At 44.0% G+C, this 24,428-nt stretch overlaps 1 non-coding gene and 1 pseudogene across 1 annotated transcript; one reads left to right on the top strand and one right to left on the bottom strand.

The window, feature by feature from the left end:
• Positions 1-1,042: 1,042 nt before the first annotated feature.
• Positions 1,043-1,189, top strand: LOC129472803 (U4 spliceosomal RNA). The gene has a single exon (XR_008654076.1). It is a non-coding gene; the product is annotated as a U4 spliceosomal RNA (small nuclear RNA).
• A 22,004-nt stretch (positions 1,190-23,193) lies between these two features.
• On the bottom strand, positions 23,194-23,288 carry LOC129472793 (uncharacterized; annotated as a pseudogene).
• Between the last annotated feature and the right edge of the window lie 1,140 nt (positions 23,289-24,428).

The raw sequence follows: 24,428 nt of genomic DNA, 5'->3' as shown, positions 1-24,428 counted from the left end.
TAAATATTTCCATGGTGCTGGGTAGTGTGAGAGGCAATTTATAAATGTCCAGCTCCGATAACAACCAGGAAAGGCAGGTAGTAGTATTCCTATTTTATAGATGAAAAAGTTGAGGCCCTGGAAAACGAATGATCTTGTGGGCCGGGCATTGTGGCTTATGCCTGTAATCCTAGCACTTTGGGAGGCTGAAGTGGGCGGATCACTTGAGGTCGGGAGTTCCACACCAGCCCGGCCAACATAGTGAAACCCCATCTCTACTAAAAACATAAAAATCAGTTGGGCATGGTGGTATGTGCCTGTAGTCCCAATTACTCAGGAGGTTGAGGCAGGAGAATCGCTTGAACCTGGGAAGCGGAGATTGCAGAGAGCTGAGATCGTATCACTGGACTCCAGCCTGGGTGACGGTATGAGAGAAAAAGGAAGGAAGGGAGGGAGGGAGGGAGGGAGGGAAGGAAGATAGATCTTGTCAGAGGTCATGTGGCTACTAAGTAATGAATGCCGAGGATTTAAACCCTGGTCTATCTGCCCTCAAAACTCATGCTCCTTCTGCCTTACAAAAATGGTGGGGGGTGCAAGGGAAGTTATGTGGCACCCATCCTAGCGTCACTCTGAAAAAAATTGGAAACATCCTAAAAAATACAAAAATTGAGGATAGTTATGTGATTTATAGTGAGTGTAGTCAGTAGACTATTGCAATGACTAAAAACGATGCAAGGGGCCGGGCATGGTGGCTCATGCCTATAATCCTAACACTTTGAGAGGCTGAGGCGGGTGGATTACCTAAGGTCAGGAGTTCAAGTGCAGCCTGGCCAACATGATGAAACCCCATCTCTACCAAAAATTCAGAAAAATTAGCCGGGCATGGTAGTGGGTGCCTGTAATCCCAGCTATTCAGGAGGCCGAGGCAGGAGAATTGCTTGAACCCGGGAGGTGGAGGTTGCAGTGAGCCGAGATCGCGCTACTGCACTCCAGCCTGGGCGACAGAGCAAGACTCTGTTTCAAAACAAAACAAAACAGAAACAAACAAACAAAAAAACCAAGAAGTTTTGCTCTGTGGCAGTATCATAGCCGATGAAGTTTATCCAAGGCACAATTATTGTTAATTAAAAACTTTCCCCAATACCCCACCATGACAACTTGCAACATGGTCAGCATTGGCAATTTTTTTTTTTTTTTTTTTTTGACAGAGTTTCGCTCTTGTTGCCCAGGCTGGAGTGCAGTGGTGCAATCTCAGCTCACTGCAACCTCCATCTCCCGGTTCAAGCGATTCTCCTGCCTCAGCCTCCCAAGTAGCTGGGATTATAGGCATGTGCCACCATGCCTGGCTAATTTTTGTATTTTTGCAGAAATGGGGTTTCACTATGTTGACCAGGCTGGTCTCAAACTCCTGACCTCAAATAATCGGCCTGCCTTGACCTCCCAAAGCGTTGGGATTACAGGCATGAGCCACTGTACCTGTCCGGATGGCTTTTCTTTAGTACCTCTCTAAACCTGGAGACTCAACTGCTTCTAAGCCATAGTAACCTTTCCTGCCTAAGCAAGCACTGGCTATTATTCTCATCTACTTCTGTGCCTGTCTGCTAATGCCGTGCTCCAATCTGGAGCTGCTCTGTTCAATATGGTAGCCATTGCCCCATGTGGATATGTAAATTTAAATTAATTTAAATAAATAAATAATTCAGTGCCTCAGTTCCACTAGTCCTTTTCCAAGTGCTCAGTAGTCACATGTAGCTTGTGGTTACTCTGGTAGACAGCACAGATACAAATATTTCCATCAGAGAAGGAAGTTCTATGAGGCAGCAATGATCTAGCATCTCAGCTGAAGACCATTTTTAGAACTCTAGCTGAATGAAAGATTCCCCAGTTCTTTGTAATCAGTGGATGGACTGGACAATGACCTTTCCATTCTGAGATTTTACTCTCTCATCCCTTCTCTACTCTCTGGAAAGCTCAAGGGTCATGGAAAATTAAGTATGGCCCTCCCCACTAAAAGGCAGGTCTCCCAATTATAGCTTTTTAGAAGAGCTTTATAGAGCAAAGGTTGATCAGGCAGGGTGGAACAGTGAGGAAGGTTAATTAGAGCAGTGTTTTTTATTATAAAGGTTATCAACAGAAGCCACTTACTGATATCTACTCTGTGCCAAGTACTCCATTTTGTCTCAGTTAATCCTCAAAGAAGTAAACAAACTTGCCCAACTCCATGAACCAGAATCCATAGTTCCAGTTACCAAAGCTCATGCTTTCTCTATTATACTAACTTGCCTCCTGAGAGATTCCAAATCTCATAAAAGGATTCTGACTGGCCCTTCTTGAGTAACAAGCCTATCCCTAGGACCAGCCATATTGGATGAAAAGTTTGGCTACTATGATTGGTCTGTCCCAGGTCACTGTCCACCACTGTACTGATAGACAGTGACTTAGGAAACTTACAATCTTGAAGAACAATGGAGATACAAGTGTGAACATCAACAATAGCATAAAAAGCACACACAGCTGGGCTTGGTGGCTGATGTCTGTAATTCTAGCACTTTGAGAGGTCGAGGCAGGTGGATTACTGCAGTCCAGGAGACCAACATGAGATTTGGATGGGGATGGACTCCAGTGATCCACCTGCCTCGGCCTCCTGAAGTGCTAGGATTACGGGTGTGAGCCACCAAGCCCAGCCTCATGTGCTTTTTATGTGCACTATTGGTCGATGTTCTCACTTGTACCTCTATTGTTCTTCAAGATTGTAAATTTCAGTCCCCTTAGAACCACCTAAGATCAGGCCAGGCACGGTGGCTCACGCCTGTAATCCTAGCACTTTGGGAGGCTGAGGTGGGCAGATCAGGAGGTCAGGAGTTCGAGACCAGCCTAGCCAACATAGTGAAACCCCGTCTCTACTAAAAATACAAAAATTACTCGGGCATGGTGGCAGGCTCCTGTAATTCCAGCTCTATGGGAGGCTGAGGCAGAAGAATTGCTTCAACCGAGGAGGCGGAGGTTGCAGTGAGTCAACATCGCGCCATTGCACTCCAGCCTGGGTGACAGAGCAAGGCTCTGTCTCAAAAAAAAAAAAAAAAAAAGAACCACCTAAGATCAGAGAAAGGCGGTCACCAAGTAAAAGGATAGGACAGACAGAAACTACTATTAACTGCTTTAATTCTGTTAGTATAATTCCCACTGGGCCTACCCACATGCCGATCTCATTAGTTGATATGGTTTGGCTCTGTGTCCTCCCCCAGATCTCATGTCGAATTGTAATCCCCACGTGTCAGGGGAGGGACCTGGTGGGAAGTGATTGGATCATGGGGGTGGAATTCCCCCTTGCTGTTCTTGTGATAGTGGGTGAATTCTTATGAGATCTGATTTTTAAAAGTATGTGACCCTTTTCCCTTTGTTCTCTCTCTTCTGCCATCATTCGAAGAGGCTCCTTGCTTCCCCTTCGCCTTGCACCATGGTTGTAAGTTTCTTGAGGCCTCCAAGCCATGATTCCTGTTAAGCCTGCAGAACTGTGAGTCAACTAAACTCCTTGTCTTCATAAATTACCCAGTCTCAAGTGGTTCTTCACAGCAGTGTGAAAATGGACTAATACATTAATTTTCCAAGTTATCTCAATAAGAACAATAATAATGATTACTACTACCTTTTATTCAGAGCCTAGGTACCGTGGCATGTGCTTTTTTTTTTTTTTTTCTTGTGAAATAGGGTCTTGCTCTGTCACCCAGGCTGGAGTGCAGTGGTGCAATTATGGCTCACTACAGCCTTGACCTCCCAGGCACAAACAATCCTCCCTCCTGAGTAGCTGGCACTACAGGCTCATGCCACCACGCCCGGCTAATTTTTGTATTTTTTATAGAGATGCAGTTTCACCTTGTTGCTCAGGCTGGTCTTCAACTCCTGGACTCCAGTGATCCACCTGCCTTGGCCTCCTAAAGTGCTGGGATTACAGGCGTGAGCCACCGCGCCCAGCCATATGTGCTTTTTATGTGCACAATTGTTGATATTCACACTTGCACCTCCACTGTTCTTCAGTAATATAGGGCTTGTTTTCTTGCTTTGGGTAGAAACAGCAGATCGTGTTTCCAGAACACTCAGACTTGACCTTCCTAGGTTCTCTGTGGCCAGTTTCCCACAGCGGGGCCACCTCCTGAATTATGCTCTAGACTAATTCAAGTCACCCACATATTAAACATCAAATCCTTTGCCCTGAAGCCAAAGCTCTCTCTTTGGGAGTTAAATAAATGAGATGCAAACGCACACAATTACTCAAAAGGTTGGGCGCGAAGGGGCCAATTCTTCTTGTTGTCGTTGTTGTTGTTGAGACAGAGTCTCGCTCTGTCACCCAGGCTGGAGTGCAGTGGTGCAATCTCGGCTCACTGCAAGCTCCGCCTCCTGGGTTCACGCTATTCTCCTGCCTCAGCCTCCCGAGTAGCTGGGACGCCTGGCTAACTTTTTGTATTTTTAGTAGAGACGGGGTTTCACCATGTTAGCCAGGATGGTGATCTCCTGACCTCGTGATCCGCCCGCCTCGGCCTCCCAAAGTGCTGGGATTACAGGCGTGAGCCACCGTGCTCAGCGTTTTTGTTTTTGTTTTTGTTTTTTTTGAGACTGAGTCTCGCTCTGTCACCCAGACTGGAGGGCAGTGACACCATTTTGGCTCACTGCAACCTCTGCCTCCTGGGTTCAAGCAATTCTCTGCCTCAGTCTCCTGGGTTCAAGCAATTCTCTGCCTCAGTCTCCTGAGGAGCTGGTATTACAGGCACCCACCCCCATGCCCGGCTAATTTTTGTATTTTTGGTAGAGACGGGGTTTCATCATGTTGGCAAGGCTGGTCTTGAACTCCGGACCTCATGATTTATCCGCCTTGGCCTCCCAAAGTGCTGGGATTACAGGTGTGAGCCACCGCGCCCAGCCTGGGAATTCTAAAAAAGGACTTAGTCTCCATTGTCTAGCCTGGGCACTGGACAGTTGACCAAAGGCTGAACCGGATGCCTTCGAGAGGGCCCTGGAGAACTGAGAGGTCTGCGGTTCAATGGTCAGGGGAGAAGGAGGAATGTTCCCGGGCCTTGGTTTCTCCTTGGATTGAATTCAGTCTACACAAGGGCCGCTTGGGGCCCAAGTTGTCTAAGTAAACACTGATTCCTTGACAAGTTTCCAAAAGCGGGAACAGAGCAACTGTTTGGTTTGAACAAGCTGTGCTCTGTAAACCACCACTTGCATATGACCAGGGCCCCGTGTAAATATTTTAGCTACAGATGGAAAGAACATAACTTTTTTTGAAATCCCATCACTTCACTGCTAGACTTATAATGAATTATGTGTTATTTCTATTTGTTGGGAGGTCCAGTTCTCTAATTTAATTGTAGGCTGCTTAGATGTGCCTCTACTGAGACTGCTAGGGTTTGGGGAAAGCCCAGTAAAGAACATGCCACTTTTGGCCGAGTGCAGTGGCTCATGCCTGTAATGCCAGCACTTTGGGAGGCCGAGGTGGGCAGATCACCTGAGGTCAGGAGTTCGAGACCAGCCTGGCCAACATGGTGAAACCCTGACTCTACTAAAAAATACAAAAATTAGCTGGGCATGGTGGCAGGTGCCTTAATCCCAGCTACTTGGGAAGCAGAGGCAGGAGAATTGTTTGAACCTGGGAGGCGGAGGTTGCAGTGAGCTGAGATCGAGCCATTGCACTCAAGCCTGGGGGATAAGAGCGAGGCTTGTCTCAAAAAAAAAAAAAAAAAAAAAAAGGAACATGCCACTTTTTCCTGCTTGAATTTGGCACAAAATGAAAGGAAGACACAGGAACCAAGTAGGTGGGGATGATAATATCACTTGATTTCCAGTGAACTGATTTTGGAGAGATTTGATTTGTTTTAGGTATGTGGCTAAAGAACTGCTGCTTCTTCCTTTTCTTATTTTTTTGAGACAGAGTCTGGCTCTGTTGCCCAAGCTGGAGTGCAGTAGTATGATACTGGCTCACTGCAGCCTTGACCTCCCAGGCTCAAGCAATCCTCCCATCTCAGCCTCCCAAGTAGCTTGGACCACAAGCACATGCCACCATGCCCAGCTAATTTTAAAAATTATTCTCGGTAGAGATGGCATATTAGTTTGTTCTTGCACTGCTATAAACAACTACTGGGCTGGGTGCGGTGGCTCATGCATGTAATTCCAGCACTGTGGGAGGCTGAGGTGGGCAGATTACCTGAGGTCAGGAATTCGAGACCGGACTGACCAATATGGTGAAACCGCATCTCTACTAAAAATACAAAAATTAGCTAGGTAGGTGCCTATAGTCCCAGCTACTTGTGAGGCTGAGACGGGAGAATCACTTGAACTCAGGAGGCGGAAGTTGCAGTGAGCTGAGATCGTGCCACTGCACTCCAGCCTGGGTGACAGAGCGACACTCCATCTCAAAAAAAAAAAACAAAAAAAAACTACCTGAGACCGCGTAATTTGTTTTTTAACAAGTTTTATTTTATTATTATTATTTTTTTAGAGGAGTCTCGTTCTGTCACCCAGGCCGAAGTGCAGTGGTGTGATCTAGGCTCACTGCAACCCCAGCTTCCCAGGTTCAAGAGATTCTCCTGCCTCGGCCTCCTGAGTCTCTGGGACTACAGGTGCGCACTGTCACACCTGGCTAATCTTTGTATTTTTAGTACAGATGGGGTTTTACCATGTTGGCCAGGCTGGTCTCGAACTCCTGGCCTCAAGTGATCCACCTGCCTCGGCCTCCCAAAGTGTCGAGATTACAGACATGAGCCACTGTGCCCGGCCTTAAGAAAAGAGGTTTAATTGGCTCATGGTTCCACAGGCTGACCAGGAAGCATGGCTGGGGAGGCCTCAGGAAACAGGGTCATGGCAGAAGGTGAGGGAAAGCAGGCAAGTCTTACATGGCAGGAGTAGGAGGAAGAGGGCAAAGCAGGAGGTGCTACACACCTTTTAAACAACCAGATCTCGTAAGAACTCACTCACTATCACAAGAACAACGAGGGGGAACTTCACCCCCAGGATCCACTCACCCTCCCACCAGGCCCCTCCTCCAACACTGGGGATTACAATTCTACATGAGATTTGGGTGGGGACACAAATCCAAACCGTATCAGGTGGGCTCTCACTATGTTGCTCAGGCTGGTCTTGAACTCTTGGGCTCAAACAATCCTCTCACCTCAGCCTCCCAACATGCTGAGATTACAGCCACTGCATCCGGTCAACTAAGGAGCTTCTAATTCCTCACCCTAGAGTTATGCAGACTTAGCCACCCTGTTTGAGTGCTTAGTGCTTTACTACCCAGCACTGAAGTGAGCAGACCCATGCCTCAGAGGTAGAGCCTGGCCCTGTAGGACTTAAGGCATGGAGGAACAGAAGAGAAGGTGTGTTGGCAAAAAGAACAGAAAGAAGGAACTAAGTGGAGCATGCCCAGTTCCTTCTCCCACACCCACCAGAGTGTTGTTCTTCCTCCCATGGGAAACAGTAAGGGAGGGGACCAAGAGCAGCTAGGATGTTACTCTGATGGACCTCCTGCCACATGGAAACTTGAAGCCAGAGCAAAGGAAGTTTGCCACCAACAGACACCTTGATGAAGAATGAAGCAAAGGAGAGGCCTGGCCAAGGAACCCAGACACAGCCTCTTGGCAAGGGAACTCAGACACAGATGACAACTGCTTGAATCAGAAAGCAGAACTAGGCTGGGTGTGGTGGCTCACATCTGTAATCCCAACATGTTGGGAGGCCAAGGGATTGCTTGAGGCCAATAATTAAACATCAGCCTGGGCAACATAGCAAGACCTCATCTCTACAAAAAATAAAAATATAGCTAGGTGTGGTAGTGCACAGCTGTGGTCCTATCTACTTGGGAGGCTGAGGTGGGAGGAGTGCTTGAGCCCAGGAGGTCAAGGCTGTAGAGTGAGCTATCATTATACCACTACACTCTACCCAAGAAGAACTTGACCTTGAAAAGGAAGTTTGCCTTCAGGAATAGTTCCAATATTGGTAATACTTCGACCCTGTATTAGTCAGTTCTCACACTGCTAATAAAGGCATACCCAAGGCTGGGTAATTTACAAAGGAAAGAGGTTTAATTGACTCACAATTCCACATGCCTGAGGAGGCCTCACAATCATAGCAGAAGAGCAAGGGACATCTTACATGGTGGTAGGCAGAGAGAGAACTTGTGCAGGGAAACTTCCCTTTATAAAACTACCAGATCTCGTGAGACTTATTCACTATCATGAGAACAGCACAGGAAAGACCTGCCCCATCATTCAATTACCTCCCACCAGGTACTTCCCAAGACACATGGAAATTGTGGGAGCTACAATTCAAGATGAGATTGGGTGGGGACACAGCCAAACCATATCAGACCCCTTTATAGGTAGGAAGACAGACTCTGAGAGTATTGCCTCCAGATCCAATCACCACAATTGACATCATCTGCCTTTGCCAAGCACACTCCACTCCCTGTCCAACCATGCCTCCCTTTGTGACTGTGGCAGACCAGGCTGTGCCCTAGTCAGGTGGAAATTAGCGTCATGAATTTCAAACCTGATTCTTTATATGTTTCCCCTCTGGTTATGTGGCAGATTGGGTTTTTCTGGTGCCTCTACCTGGAAGGAGATGAGAGGGCAGATCTTTCAATATAATAATTCCCCAAAGATCTATAAGAACCTATTCATATTATTAAGACAGAAGTATATCTCTTTAGCCTCAATCACAAAGGCTGAAGGTGTGGTTGGATGGAGCCAGAGACTCTGGAGGAGGGTCGGGGGTAGAAAATGAAAGAGGGGCTGGGCAAGGTGGCTCATGCCTGTAATCCCAGCACTTTGGCAGGCTGAGGCAGGCAGATCGCTTGAGCCTAGGAGTTTGAGACCAGCCTGAGCAACATGGCAAAACCCTATCTCTATAAAAAAAATTAAGAAATTAGCTGGGAGGCTGGGCATGGTGGCTCACACCTGTAATCCCAGCACTCTGGGAGGCTGAGGCTGGTTGATAACCTGAGGTCAGAGTTTGAGACCAGCCTGCCCAACCTGGTGAAACCCCATCTCTAATAAAAATACAAAAATTGATTACACTTATAATCCCAGCACTTTGGGAGGCCAAGGTGGGAGGATTGGGCACCTGTAATCCCAGCTACTTGGGAGGCTGAGGCAGGAGAATCACTTGAACCCGGGAGGCAGAGGTTGCAGTGAACCAAGATTGCACCATTGCTGTAATAAGATGGGAACCTTCCTGGGAGTGGAGGCTGCCTGTTTGCCTTTCTGGAGGTTGCTGAGAGTAAGGACAGGGTTTTTCTTGAATAGCCTAACCATCCTCAGTCACTGTTGACCTCTCTACTGCGTTCCTCTCTCCTCATTGATTTCTGCCTTAGTCTATTTGGGCTGCTATAACAGAATACCATAGACTGGGTGGCTTATAATAGAAAGTGTTTCTCACAGTTCTGGATGCTGGGAAGTTGAAGATCAAAGTACCAACAGATTCAGAAGCATCGCTCTGGTAGGAACTGAACAGTAGGAGGGCAATCAAGGCAGGAAGTCTAGGTAAGAAGTTTTTCCAACAGTTCAATTAAGAGTTGATGAGGCTGGGTGCAGTGGCTCATGCCTTTAATGCCAGCACTTTGGGAGGCCGTGATGGGAGGATTGCTTTAGTGTAGGAGTTTAAGACCAGCCTGGGCAACATAGTGGGACCCATCTCAAAAAAAAAAAAAAAAAAAAAAGAGTTGATGAGCAGGAGGATTGAAAATAGAAAGGAGGAAGCAGATGAGAGAAAGACCTTGGCAGAGAAAGAACACACAAGGCTGGTCATTGCTATATCTGAATGTTTATGTCATCCCAAAATGTCTGGTGAGCACCCACTTTCTTGTTCATAGAGGGCACCTTCTCACTGTGTCTTTACATGGTTGAAGGGGTGAGGGGTTTCTCTGGGGCCTCTTTTATAAGCATACCATCCCATTCATGAGCGCCCCCACCCTCATGATCTAATCACCTCCCAAAAGCTCTACCTCCTAATACCATCACCTTGGGGATGAGGATTTCAATCTATTAATTTGGGGATGACACAAACATTCAGACTATAGCAATGAACAGCCTTGTGCATTCTTTCTCAGCAAGGTCATTCTCTCATCTGCTTCCTCATTTTTATTTTCAGTGCTCCTGCTTATCAACTCTTTTTGTTTTGTTTTCCTTTTTTTTTTGAGATGGGGTCCTGCTATGTTGCCCAGGCTGGTCTCGAACTCCCGGGATCAAGCAATCCTTCCAACTTGGCCTCCCAAAGTGCTGGGATTGCAAGTGTGAGCCACTGTGCCCTGCCTCATCAACTCTTGATTGAACTGTTGGAATAACTTTTTACCTAGCCTTCCCGCCTTTATTGCCCTTCATCTGCACTTACTGTTCAGTTCCTACCACAGTGATGTTTCTGATAAAACCGATCGAATCTACTTAAGGCCCTCTGCTTCTCAAGTCTGCTCATTCTCTATTGTCTATAACATAAAATACAAGATTCAAAAATCTTAGGCAAGCTTGCAATTTATCTTCCACTATGATTGTTCATACATCCTATACACTAAGACAAGCGCAGCTAAGCAAGTATGGAATGTTGGGTTAGAGGGAAAGAGGTTGGGGGTAAACTGAATAAATGGGCCAGTTTTGCAGGAAATTGGTGGGAAGGAGAAATAATTTGGTATTTCTAATATTTATTGTGTCTTCCTAAAGGAATGGTTAAGTGATTTGTGGAAACACTACTTATGGTATGTTGTAGACCCTTTAAAAAATCGCATCACACTTCAAAAATAGGGTTATATGTGTACTAGTAGAATCCATGGTATATTAATATAATACTTTATTACTAAGACATCTAAAAATCAAATTGGAAAAATATTTTATGGGAGTATAAAATGCTCAACATATTAATATAATGTTACGGTGAAAAAAGTAGGATAAATTTATTATTACACTTTTTTTTTTTTTTGAGACAGAATCTCCCTCTGCCACCCAGGCTGGAGTGCAGTAGCACAATCTTGGCTCACTGCAACCTCCGCCTCCCAAGTTCAAGCAATTCTCATGACTCAGCCTCCCAAGTAGCTGGGGCTACAGGCACGTGCCACTGCACCCGGCTAATTTTTTTGTATTTTTTAGTAGAGATGGGGTTTCACCATGTTGGCCAGGTTGGTCTCAAACTCCTGACCTCAGGTGATCCGCCCACTTTGGCCTCCCAAAGTGCTGGGATTACAGGCATGAGCCACTATGCCCAGCTGATTTTTGTTTTTTAATTTTTTTTTTTTTTTTTTGAGAAAGATCTTGCTCTGTTACCCAGGCTGAAGTACAGTGGCATGATCTTAGCTCACTGCAGCCTCAACCTCCTGAACTCAAGGAATCCGCCCACCTCAGTCTCCTGAGGTGCTGGGGTTACAAGCATGACCCACCATGCCCAGCTATACTATAATATAATTTCCACAAAGAGAACACAGACTACAATGTATTACAAAAATATATTAATATATGATGGGATTATAGAAGAGTTTTTATTCATTCTTAAATTTTTTAATATTTTTCTTCCTTTTTCTTTTCTTTCTTTTTTTTTAAATTGAGACAGGGTCTCACTATGCTGCCCAGGCTGGTCTCAAACCCCCAGGCTCAAGTGATCCTCCCACCTTGGCCTCCTAAAGTGCTGGGATTACCAGCATGAGCCACTGCATCCAGCCAATTTTTTGTATTTGTCAAATGTCCTACAATAATCCTACTTTCATGATTAGAAAAGAGGAATAATGGTTACAAGATTTATAATAGGAGAAAATGCAATTTGTTATAATATTAAATTTAAAAGGCAGAAGACAAAATTACGTAAAGTGATCTCAACTGTGTTAAATTTTTTTAAGTGGGAAGGAAACATACCCAAATGTTAACAGAGAGAAAAAGAGAGGGTGAGAGAGAAATTCATTATAAGAAATTGACTCATACAATTGTGGAGGCTGGGAAGTCCCCAATATTCAATGTGAGCTGGCAGGCTGTAGACCTAGGAGAGCTGGTGGTATAGTTTCAGTACGAAGGCAGTCTTCTGGAAAATTCCTCCTTGCTCACAGAGGCCAGACTTTTTGTTCTATTCAGGCCTTCATCTAATTGGATGAGGCCCACTCACATTATGGAAGGCCGCCTGCTTACTCAAAGATTTAAATGTTGATCTCATCCAAACACGCCCTCCAAGTTGACACATAAAATTAACCATTACAGACAGCACCACCAGTAAAGTATTCCTGCCAAAAATATAAATCTAGCTGAATCTCATTAATCTTCTCAATTTAATTATCAGATCAGATGATGTGGTGAACAACAGGGGAAAGAGGAGCATGTTAAAAGACACCATGAGAGGCCAGGCGCAGTGACTCACGCCTGTAATCCCAGCACTTTGGGAGGCCAAGGCAGGTAGATCACGAGGTCAGGAGATCGAGACCATCCTGGCTAACATGGTGAAACCCCGTCTCTACTAAAAATACAAAAAATTAGCCGGGTGTGGTGGCAGGTGCCTGTAGTCCCAGCTACTTGGGAGGCTGAGGCAGGAAAATGGCGTGAACCTGGGAGGCGGAGCTTGCAGTGAGCTGAGATCCTGCCAGTGCACTCCAGCCTGGGCAGCAGAGTGAGACTCCGTCTCAAAAAAAAAAAAAAAAAAAGACACAGGAGGAGGAGATTAGTCAACCCTCTACATGATAAATGAATGGCATTAAAAAAATAGAGGAATCATGATAGATGAAAAGTGATTCTTTGTTTGTATCCTGATTTGAACAAAACAACCCTAAAGAGACATCTATAAGAGTATCAGAGAAATCTGAACACTAACTAGACATAAGTGGATATTAAGAGTTTTTTCATGTGTTAATGGTATCATAGTTTTATTTTTTAAAACAAAAGATCTTATTTCTTTTTTCTTTTCTTTTCTTTTTTTTTTTTTTGAGATGGAGTCTTGCTCTGATGCACAGGCTGGAGTGCAGTCGTGCAGTCTCATTCACTGCAACCTCTGCTTCCCGGGTTCAAGCGATTCTCCTGCCTGAGCCTCCAAAGTAGCTGGGATTACAGGTGTGTACCACCACTCCTGGCTAATTTTTGTATTTTTGGTAGAGACAGGGTTTCACCATGTGGACCAGGCTGGTCTCGAACTCCTGACCCCAGGTGATCCACCCGCCTTGGCCTCCCAGAGTGCTGGAATTACAGGCATGAGCCACCATGCCTGGCTGATCTTGTTTCTTTTTTTTTTTCTTTTTTTGAGACGGAGTCTCGCTCTGTCACCCAGGCTGGAGTGCGGTGGCACGATCTCGGCTCACTGCAAGCTCCGCCTCCCGGGTTCATGCCATTCTCCTGCCTCAGCCTCTCCGAGTAGCTGGGACTACAGGCGCCCGCCACCACGCCCGGCTAATTTTTTGTATTTTTAGTAGAGACGGGGTTTCACCGTGGTCTCGATCACCTGACCTCGTGATCCGCCCGCCTCGGCCTCCCAAAGTGCTGGGATTACAAGTGTGAGCCACCGCGCCCGGCTGATCTTGTTTCTTAAAAATGCATGGTGAGAGGGCAGGCACAGCGTCTCACACCTACAACCACAATACTTTGGGAGGCTGAAGGAGGCAGATAGCTTGAGCCCAGGAATTTAAGACCAGCTTGGGCAACATGGCAAAATCCCATCTCTATGAAAAATACAAAAATTAGCTGGGTGTGGTGGTGCATGCCTATAGTTCTAGCTACTCGGGAGGCTGAGGTGGAAGGATTGCTTGAGCCTCGGAGGTCAAGGCTGCAGTGAGCTATGATTGTGCCACTGCACTCCAGACTGGGTGACACAGTGAGACCCTGTCTCACATACACACAAAAATACATTGTGATGCATTTGCAAATGGGAAGATTTGATGTCTGAGCTTTGCTTTAGTATAACCAAGCACATTGGTTTCAGGGCATGGAAATTCTGTATTCTCAAAGTCACACTTACCTGTAAAAGAGCAAATCAGCGAGATTCTCCTGGCTTGCACAACTATAAATCTGGAATGAAAGCAGCATATGTAATTTAAAATTTTCTAGGTCACATTAACGAAAGTAAAAGAAACAGCCTGGGCGAGGTGGCTCATGCCTGTAATCCCAGCATTTGGGAGGCCAGGGTTGGAGGATTGCTTGAGCCCAAAAGTTGGAGACCAGCCTGGGCAATATGGTAAGAACCCATCTCTACAAAATTTTAAAAATTAGCCAGGTGTAGTGGTGTGTGCCTGTGGTCTCATCTACTCAGGAGGCTGAGGCAGAAGGATCGCTTGAACCCAGGAGGTCAAGGCTGCAGTGAGCCGTGTTCTCCCCACTGCACTCCAGCTAGGGCAACAGAGTGAGACCCTGTCTCAAAAATAAAAAAATAAAATAAAATAAAAAGAAGAAGAAGAAAAGAAATGAAACAAGTAAAATTAGTGATCAGTATTAATTATTATTATTACTTTTTTGAGACAGAGTTTCACTGTGATGCCCAGGCTGGAGGGCAATGGCATGATCTTGGCTCACTGCAACCTCCGCCTCCTGGGTTCAAGTGCTTCTCCTGCCTCAGCCTCCCCAGTGGCTGGGATTACAGGCACCTGCCACCTCACCTGGCTAATTTTTGTATTTTTGGTAGAGACAGGGTTTCACCATATTGGCCAGGCTGGTCTTGAACTCCTGACCTCAAGTGATCCGCCTGCCTCAGTCTCCCAAAGTGCTGGGATTATAGGCATGAGCCACCACGCCTGGCCTAATACAATTTTTTCTAACCCAATATATTCAAAAGATTATTTCAATATGTAGTCAATATAAAAAAGTATTGAAATATTTTGGCTTTTTTCATCCTAAGTCTTTGAAATCTGTTGTGTATTATACACTTACAGCATATCTCAATTTGGCCTCACCATATATTTTGAGTGCTCAGCAGCCACATATGGCCACTATATTGAGCAGCACAGGGCTACAGTTGGTTGATAAGGACTCTGGAGACACTATTTTGGGGGGATTTTCTCTTTTTTTAAAATTTTTTTTAGAGACAGGGTCTTGCTCTGTTGTCCAGGCTAGAGTGCAGTGACACAATTATAGCTCACTACAGCCTCAAACTCCTGGGCTCCAAGCAATCTTCCTGCCTTAGCCTCCTGAGTAGCTAGGACTACAGGCACACACCATCACTCCTAGCTAATTTTTTGTTTTTATTTTTATTTTTAGAGATAGGGGTATTGCTCTGTTGGCCTAGGCTGGTCTCGAACACCTAGCCCCAAAGGATCCTCCTGCCTCGGTCTCTCAAAGCTCTGGAATTGTAGGTGTCAGTCACCGTACCAGGCCAGATATTCTCTTACTTCAAATATTGTCTAGTTCTCAGGGTGTCTTTTTCATGACTACAGAAGGACTTCCCATAGAAACTAGAACAATGTGTTTCTAGTTTACATTCAAAAGACTGAGAACTTAGCAAAATTTTCCAGTATCTCTTTGGCCCACATTGGCCTCAACCTGCCATCCCTGAACCAAACATATGCAAAAAAAATAAAAAAAATGTGGGTGATTGATTAGACTAATCAGAGGCCTAGAGGTGACATCAATTCCTTGAGCCTCTCAGCCATTATTCTGTGGAGGAGAGATGGAGAGGATGTTGAGGGCCAAGCCCAAAGTCATCTACTTTAGGGAAGGTTCTAGCACCCAGAAATACCATCCAGCAGGCTTAAAATCTTCTCCACCAGCTGGGTGCAGTGGCTCACGCCTTAGAAGGTTGAAATGGGAGAATCACTGGAGCCCAGGAATTTGAGACCAGCCTGGGCAGCACAGCAAGACCCCACCTCTACAAAAAAATTTTTAACAATCAGCCAGGTGTGGTGGTGCGCCCCTGTACTCCCAGCTACTCAGGATGCTGTGGGGGGAGGATGGCTTGACCTGAGCCCACGAGGTTTAGGTTGCAGTGAGCTGTAGTCAGGCCATTGCACACCAGCCTGAGTGACAGAGCGAGGCCTTGTCTCAAAACAACAACAAAACTTCTCCACCATTCATGGGATAAGAAAGCGCAACTCCTCTAGGGACCACCTTCAATGACCTTTGCCATGAAGAAGCAAAGAGATCTTTTTTTTTTTTTTTTCGAGAGGTTCTCCCTCTGTCACCCAAGCTGGAACACAGTGGTGCGATCACAGCTCACTGCAGCCTCGACCTCCTGAGATCAAGCAATTCTTCCACCTCAGCCTCCTGAGTAGCTATAACTACAGGCACACATCATCACGCCTGGCTAATTTTTGTATTTTTTTGTGTAGAGATGGGGTTTCACCATGTTGTCCAGGCTGATCTCAAACTCCTGGACTCAAGGGATCTGCCTGCCTTGATCTCCCAAAATGCTGGGATTATAGATGTGAGCCACTGCACCCAGCCAAAGAGCTCATTTATACCATCTTTTTTCAAGCCAGCATGGAGCTAAGCTGTTACCAGTGATGTATGAGACTTCCCTAGGAAAACAAGACCCCAAAATTCCAGTCTTTCAGCACAGTATAGACAGCGCAGTGTAGTGAAACAGCCCTGCCCTGGCTTCTGCACCTGTTCTACTCACCTCTCAGTTGTGGGACCTCGGGCAGAGCACATAGCCGGCCTGGTTGTGTTTCCCATTTGTAAAGTATGGGCTTACGTTACAACACGAGTGAGTGTTCACCCATTGTTCTTCCTTTTAATGACATTTTAAAAGGAAAACCAATATATAAAACAGATAAAAGCAAAGCTTCTCTGCTTGTAGTGAGAACAGGGACCCGGCCTTTCCCTCAGTACAGCCACTGACTCGTTCTTTAACAAACACTTAAATTGTATTTACTTTAAGCTCAGCTCTAAGTGTATTACATGCATTAATTTAATATTTCACTTAAATCTTCTTAATAACCCTGTGAAGTGGGCATTATAATGATCTACAATTTCCATGAGGCGGTTGAAGCCCAATGGAGTTGAACAACTTGCTGAAGTTCACACAGCTCGTAAGTCACAGAGCCAAGATTCAAACCCAGACACTCAACTCCAGGATCCACATCTCTAGCTTTTCAAAGCCCAATGACTTCACAAACCAGCTCAAAGCCACTTGGCTGGATGATGCCTAAGATACCCTTCAGTCTTCAAGTCTGTCAGCCTATGAGCAATAGTCTGGTGTGTTGCTTGTTTATTTCAGTATAGTAGACATCCTCAATCGAAATCCCACTGTCCAGCCTCCAGCACTCCATGCATGGGTGCAAGTGAGAGTGGTGGCAGGGAGAGTGATGGAGAGGGGATGTCTTCTGCAGATCCTCGGTAAGTCTAAATCCAGGCAACTCACTCCAGTCCACTTCAACTAAAACCCATGGACTCTTTTTTTTTTTTTTTTTTTTTTTTTTTTTTTGAGACGGAGTCTCGCTCTGTCACCCAGGCTGGAGTGCAGTGGCGCAATCTCGGCTCACTGCAAGCTCCGCCTCCCGGGTTCACGCCATTCTCCTGCCTCAGCCTCTCCGAGTAGCTGGGACTACAGGCGCCTGCCACCACGCCCGGCTAATTTTTTTTTTTTGTATTTTTAGTAGAGACGGGGTTTCACCGTGGTCTCGATCTCCTGACCTCGTGATCCGCCCGCCTCGGCCTCCCAAAGTGCTGGGATTACAAGCGTGAGCCACCGCGCCCGGCCTCCCATGGACTCTTATTTCAGGCTTTTGACTCTACTCCTACACCATAATCTCAGGGGGAGTGTATTTTTCTAACCTCAACTCATATATTTATGGGGAATATGGGAGAGAATTGTAGTAGTAAAGGTTATCCTGGATGTGGAGTGTCCCCAGAGTCCTGATCACCCAACCTATAGCCCTGTGCTGTCCAATATGGTGGCCACATGTGTCTACTGAGCACTCAAAATATATGGTGAGGCCAAACTGAGATATGCTGTAAGTGTAAAATACACAACAGATTTTGATGACTTAGGATGAAACTTATATGATATACTTGGATCAGTCAAATTCATAGAGACAAACTAGAAGAGCAGTTACTAGGGGCTGAAGGGAGGATGGAATGAGGAATTATTTTTTAATGGGTACAGAGTTTCAGTTTCGAAAGATAAAAAAGTTCTGGAGATACATAGTGCAAGCAATGTGAATCTACTTAATATCACTGAATTATACACTAAAAACCGGTTGAAATAGTAAATTTTATGTTATATATTATATAAACATATATTTATAAATAATTTTGGTATATATTTATATATTGCATACATATATAATATTAATCTATACATATTAAAATATTCATGATATATAAATATTTTACACATATATGTAAATACATATACACATATATATAATATACACATATTATAATATATACATATTATGTATTTATGCAATGTATGTACATATTAATATACATAATAATATGTACATATCATAAATAATACATATTATACAATAGATACATATTATATAAATATATAATTAATATGTATATAATGTATATATAATATGTATATTACAGACTATGTATTATGTATTACATATTATATACACACATAACATATATACACATATTATATATGTATACATATTATATATAACATGTATATATTTATATATATTATATTATTATATTTTTACCACTAGGTATATATATGTTTATATATAAATATATAGTGGTAAAATATATACTTATATATATTGAAAAGTGGCTATATATGTAGTCATAAAATAAAAATAACAAAATTTAAATAAATAATGTCTACTTCATGGGGAGATACATGTGTGTGTATGTGGTGTATATATATAGTGGTAAAATATATATAGTGGGCAGGGCGCATGGCTCACACCTGTAATCCCAGTACTTTGGGAGGCTGAGGTGGGTGGATCACCTGAGATCAGGAGTTTGAGACCAGTCTGGCCAACATAGTGAAACCCTGTCTCTACTAAAAAAAAAAAAAAAAAAAAAAAAAAAATTAACCAGGTTTGGTGGTGTGCACCTGTAATCCCAGTACTTTGGGAGGCTGAGGCAGGAGAATTGCGTGAACCTAGGAGGCGGAAGTTGCAGTGAGCTGAGATTGCACCACTGGACTCCAGCCTGGGAGACAGTGCAAGACTCTGTCACACACAAAAAAAATAAAAAAATATGAAAAAATATATATATAGTGGATATATATGTATATATATATATAAAAATAAAATAGTGGTCATATATATAGTGGTAAAATATATGTTACATAAAATTTAAATAAATAATGTCTACTTCATAGGGAGAGATGTGTATGTGTATGTGCATATGTGTATGCATATATATATATATATATATATATATATGAAGACCCTGCTGGAAAATTTACAATGTGTTGACTGTGTTTTAGTTGGGGAATAGATTCACTGTAGCGCAATTCTCAGCTCCGTTCTGCCACTTATTCTCTCACTGCATTGAGGAGGTTAGATCAGAGATTTGACAGTCAGTCAAACCTAGGGTACACTCTTAGCTCTACCACTTGCTAGCTGTGGGACCAGTACAAGTCACTAAAAAACAAAAACATTCAACTAACATTTATTAATTGATTGAGCATTTTCATTTATGGCAGGCACTGTATTGACCATTTTACATATATTCATTTCATCCTCATAATCGCCCCATACCATATAGTCTATCATTTATTCCCACATTACATAAAGTGAGGCACAGAGAGGTGAAGTTGGCCAAGGTCACACAGTCAGCACGTGGGAGAATCAGGACTCACCCGACAAGGTCAACTTCCCATCAGACACCGCAAGCACAGGGCCCACGAGGCTTTATTTTATTCTAATAACATTGTTTTATTTTAATTTGTTTTAAACTTGGAAGAAAAACATAAATATAATAATAATGAGCATATAATAGTGAATTCAGCCAGGCACAGTGGCTCACACCTGTAATCCCAGGACTTTGGGAAACCAAAGCAGAAGGATCACTTGAGTCCAGGAGGTTGAGACCAGCCTGGGCAACATAGTGAAATCTCATCTCTATTATTACATTTTTTAAAATTAAAAAATTAAAAAATACATTTTTAAAATAGTGACTTTAGTCTGGATTAGATTTAACTTCATTCCGACATAGTCATGAAATATAAAGTTAAATTTTTTTATGGAGGGAAGGGGCTCACAGAGGCAAGATTGCCTAGGGTCCATGAAATCAGGCACTGCAGGCCCCGGGCTTAAACTGTTACAGTTTACCAGCTCTGCGCACCCCAGCTAACCAGCCTGGAGACCACATATCTATGTGCACCCAGACAAGTCATCCTGTTTGTATTTTCTCTCTCTCTGTTTTTTTTTGTTTTTGTTTTTTTTGAGACAGAGACCAGGCTGGAGTGCAGTGACGCGATCTCGACTCACTGCAAACTCTGCCTCCCAGGTGCAAGCGATTCTTCTGCCTCAGCCTCCCGAGTAGCTGGGATTACAGGCATGCGCCACCATGCCCTGCTAATATTTGTATTTTGGGTAGAGATGGGGTTTCACCATGTTGGCCAGGCTGGTCTCGAACACCTGATCTCAAGTGATCCACCCGCCTCGGCCTTCCAAAGTGCTGGGATTACAGGCGTGAGCCACTGTGCCTGGCCCAAGTCGTCCTTTTTGTGTCTCAGTTTCCCTCTTTGTAAGATAGGAATAATAAAGGGTATTGACTTGTGTATGGCCATGAAGACGCTGAGTAAATGTGCACACCTTAACACCATGCCTGACGCTCAGCAAAGGCTCCATAACATTTAGCTACATCTGACCTCATTCCTTGGGGCAGCAACAGGGTCTGGACCTTTTCTCAGAGAGCCAGCTGTCTGACAGCCTCGGTGCAGCAACACCTCATCAGACACACCAGGAATTCCACAGCATCTTCACAGCAGCCTCTGGAGAGATTCTGATCTAGTCTTCAACCAACCAGGGGAAAGCCACGCTTGTGAAAACTTCCAGGCACCAGCAATAATTTCCCCCCTTCCCACACTCCTCCCCAGTCTCCTGGGCTCTTTTCCATCTTAGCTCTGTTTCTGCAGGAAGCAGGACAAAAAGGATTCCATTTTAAGCAAGTGTAGAAGAAAGAGCACAGACTCGGCACTCTTGGGACCTGGCTTTGCAGCTTGGCTCTGCCAAAAACAACCTTGGACAATTCACTCATGCTCTCTGAGCCTCAGAGTTGTTGGCTAGGTAACAGGAATCCATCATTAAAACAGTAATAATAACTGTCACTGTTATTACGAGAACACTCTATGGTGTAAGCATACAGACTTTCAGGTCAGAGTCCTTTGGTTCTGCTATGGCCTGGATGTCTGTGATCTGCACCCCTCCCAAATTCATACATTGAAATCCTAACCCCCAAAGCGATGGTATTAGGAGGTGGGGCCTTTTGGAGGTGACAGGTCACAAGGGTGAGCCCTCATGAATAAGATTAGTACCTTTGTAAAAGAGGCTCTAGAGAGACCCCTCACCCCTTCTACTACATGAGGACACAGTGAGGAGATGCTATCTGTGAACCAGAAAGTGGGCCCTTATCAGATACTGAATTTGCTGGTGTCATGATCTTGGACTTTCCAGCCACCAGAACTGTGAGAAGTAAGCGGTTGTTGATTATAAGCCATGCAGTTGATGGTGTTTTTTTGTTATAGCAGCCCAAACAGACTAAGATTCACATCACGGGTTCTACCCCTTGAAAGTACATGATCTTCCCTTTCTAAGGTTTCTCACTTGTAAATGGCGAATAATAACAGCCCCCACCTAAAAGGGTTATTGGGATAATTAAATGAGATAATTAAATCCAAAGATCTTTGTAGTACTGGGCACACAGTAAGTGCTAGATAAAGGCCAGCAATTGTTGTTGTTATTATTATTATTATTGAGACAGGATCTCACTTTGTCACCCAGGCTGGAGTGCAGTGATGCAATCTTGGCTCACTGCAGCCTCTACCTCTGAGGCTCATGGTACTCCCACCTCAATCTCCCTAGTAGCTGGGACTACAGGCACACACCACCACATCTGGGTAATTTTTTTATTTTTTGTAGAGACAGGGTTTCACCATGTTGCCCAGGCTGGTCGCAAACTCCTGAGCTCAAGCGATCCTTCCGCCTTGGCCTCCCAAAGTGCTGGCATTATAGACATGAACAACTGTGCCCAGCCAGCAATGGTTATTTTAATTATAATGGTGTTTGTTCTTGAGCCCAGTAGCATATAATAGAGTTTTCCAACTGCACACAGTAATGGTCAATTAATAGCTGTTGAATGAGTGGATGAAGGAATGGATGGATGAATTAGTGAATGAATCTTGCTATCACTGTCAATCTAGAACTCTTTTCTTCATACTAAATTCCCATTGTCCTAATGGCAGCAGGAGTTTTAGCAGCCTCAAGACTTTCAGGTTTCTTGTTTCTTTTTGATTCAATGAGGTGGTTTAAGATATGTCCACAATTTGACACTTCTTTCAAAAGGTGGACCCTATTTCCCTTCCTCTTGACTGTGAACTGAATTTAGTAACTCATTTGTAACAAACAGAATAAAGTGGAAGTGACAGTGTACAACTTCCAATACCAAGGTCACAAAACACCTTCAGGCTTCTGTCTTGGTCTCTTTCTCTCTCTCTCCAATTGCCTGCTCCTGCAGAGGGCTGCTGCCATGTCATGAGCACTCTCAAGCAGCTCTAGCGAGGGGTCATGTCACGAGGAACTGAGACCTCCTGCCAATAGCTGTGTGAGTGAGCCATCACGGAGGCAGGTCCTCCAGCCCCAGTCAAGCCTTCAGATGATGGCAGCCCCAGCTGATGATTTGACAGCAAACTCTCATGCAACCAGGCATAAGAACCACTCAGCAGAACCACTCCCAATTTCCTCACCCACAGAAACTGTGAGATAAATAAATATTGTTTTAAGCTGCTGTGCTTAGGGATAATTTGTTACACAGCAATAGACAAGTTGTATATTTTGTATGACTATGTTTTTTTTGAGACAGGGTCTCACTCTGCCACCCAGGTTGGAGTGCAGTGGCATGATCACAGCTTACTGCAGCCTCAACCTCCCGGGTTCAAGCGATACTCTTGCCTCAGCCACCTGAGTAGCTGGGACTACAGGTGTGCACCACCACCCATGACTAACTTTTTGTATTTTTTTGTAGAGACAGGGTCTCCTTATGTTGCCCAGACTGGTCTTGAACTCCTGAACTCAAGCAATCTGCCCACCTTGGCCTCCCAAAGTGCTGGGATTACAGGTGTGACCCACTATGCCTGGCCCATATATGACTATTTTTTTTTCAGGTTAGACGTTGTAACAAGGTTCAGAGAGTGGCAGATCTCACACGTGTGCATAAATACCCAATCATCATGCTCATGAACTACAAAAGGATCTTACATGACTATTCTTGATAAAAGATTGTTGAACGAATTCTTTTCTATCAATCCTTCCTCATGGAGACTTTGGACTGTTCATTCTCCATATTATGTTAGCACTATTCAGAAACCCTGAATCCCACACATTATTTGTGATGTTACTGTTACTAAACTATGCCTGCTAACTAATGAAGGACCCCCCACCCCTTAAGGTCTCAGGTGGGCTGCATCCTGACCTCCGTTGAACACCAGACCTCAGCGGGATTGGCATCACTAGATCCCTGGCTGGGGAGGAAGATTCAGGCTCCATAACAAGCAGGCTTCTTTCCAGTCAGTAGCTCATATTTGGAAGGCTCATGTTGTATATTTCAGCAGGGCCCATCTCAGAGAGAATATTTCCTTACTCACAGCTCTCACACTGTTTTAACAACAGCTAATCCTTTCACCTTATTTGGATGCGATGTCAGAATCCCTTCTGTGGCTGGCGAAGTCTCAGCACTAACTGGAAAGAAGACTTATAGGCCTTTGCATCTGAAGACAAACTCTGCCTGAGGTGGAAAAGAGAGCCTGGGAAGAGTGTTGAGGTTGACATTTGATAGCCTCATCAGCTCAGGGCTGATAAAGACAAGCTGGCCAGGCGCAGTGGCTCATGCCTATAATCCCAGCAGGGATTATATATATATATATATATATAAAATATAAAAGGGATTTTACATAGATATGTAAAATATGTAATATATATCTCATATATATGTAAAATATATATTTTACATAGATATGTAAGATATACATATCTATGTAAAATATATATTTTACATAGATATGTAAGATATATATATCTATGTAAAATATACGTATGTTTTACATATATATGTAAAAAACATATTTTACATATATATGTAAAACATATACGTATATTTTACATAGATATGTATATTTTATACATATATATTTTTTACATATATATGTATAAAATATATATATGTAAAATATATATATGTAAAAAATATAGGTAATACATATATATGTATACATATACTTTTTTTTTTTGAGACGGAGTCTCACTCTTGTTGCCCAGGCTGGAGTGCAGTGGCATGATCTCTGCTCACCGCAACCTCTGCCTCCCGGGTTCAAGCTATTCTCCTGCCTCAGTCTCC

This window comes from Symphalangus syndactylus, chromosome 22, assembly GCF_028878055.3.
Source record: "Symphalangus syndactylus isolate Jambi chromosome 22, NHGRI_mSymSyn1-v2.1_pri, whole genome shotgun sequence".
NCBI lineage: Eukaryota > Metazoa > Chordata > Mammalia > Primates > Hylobatidae > Symphalangus > Symphalangus syndactylus.
Note: the sequence above shows the minus strand (reverse complement) of the source record. Positions and strands in the feature narration are given on the sequence as shown.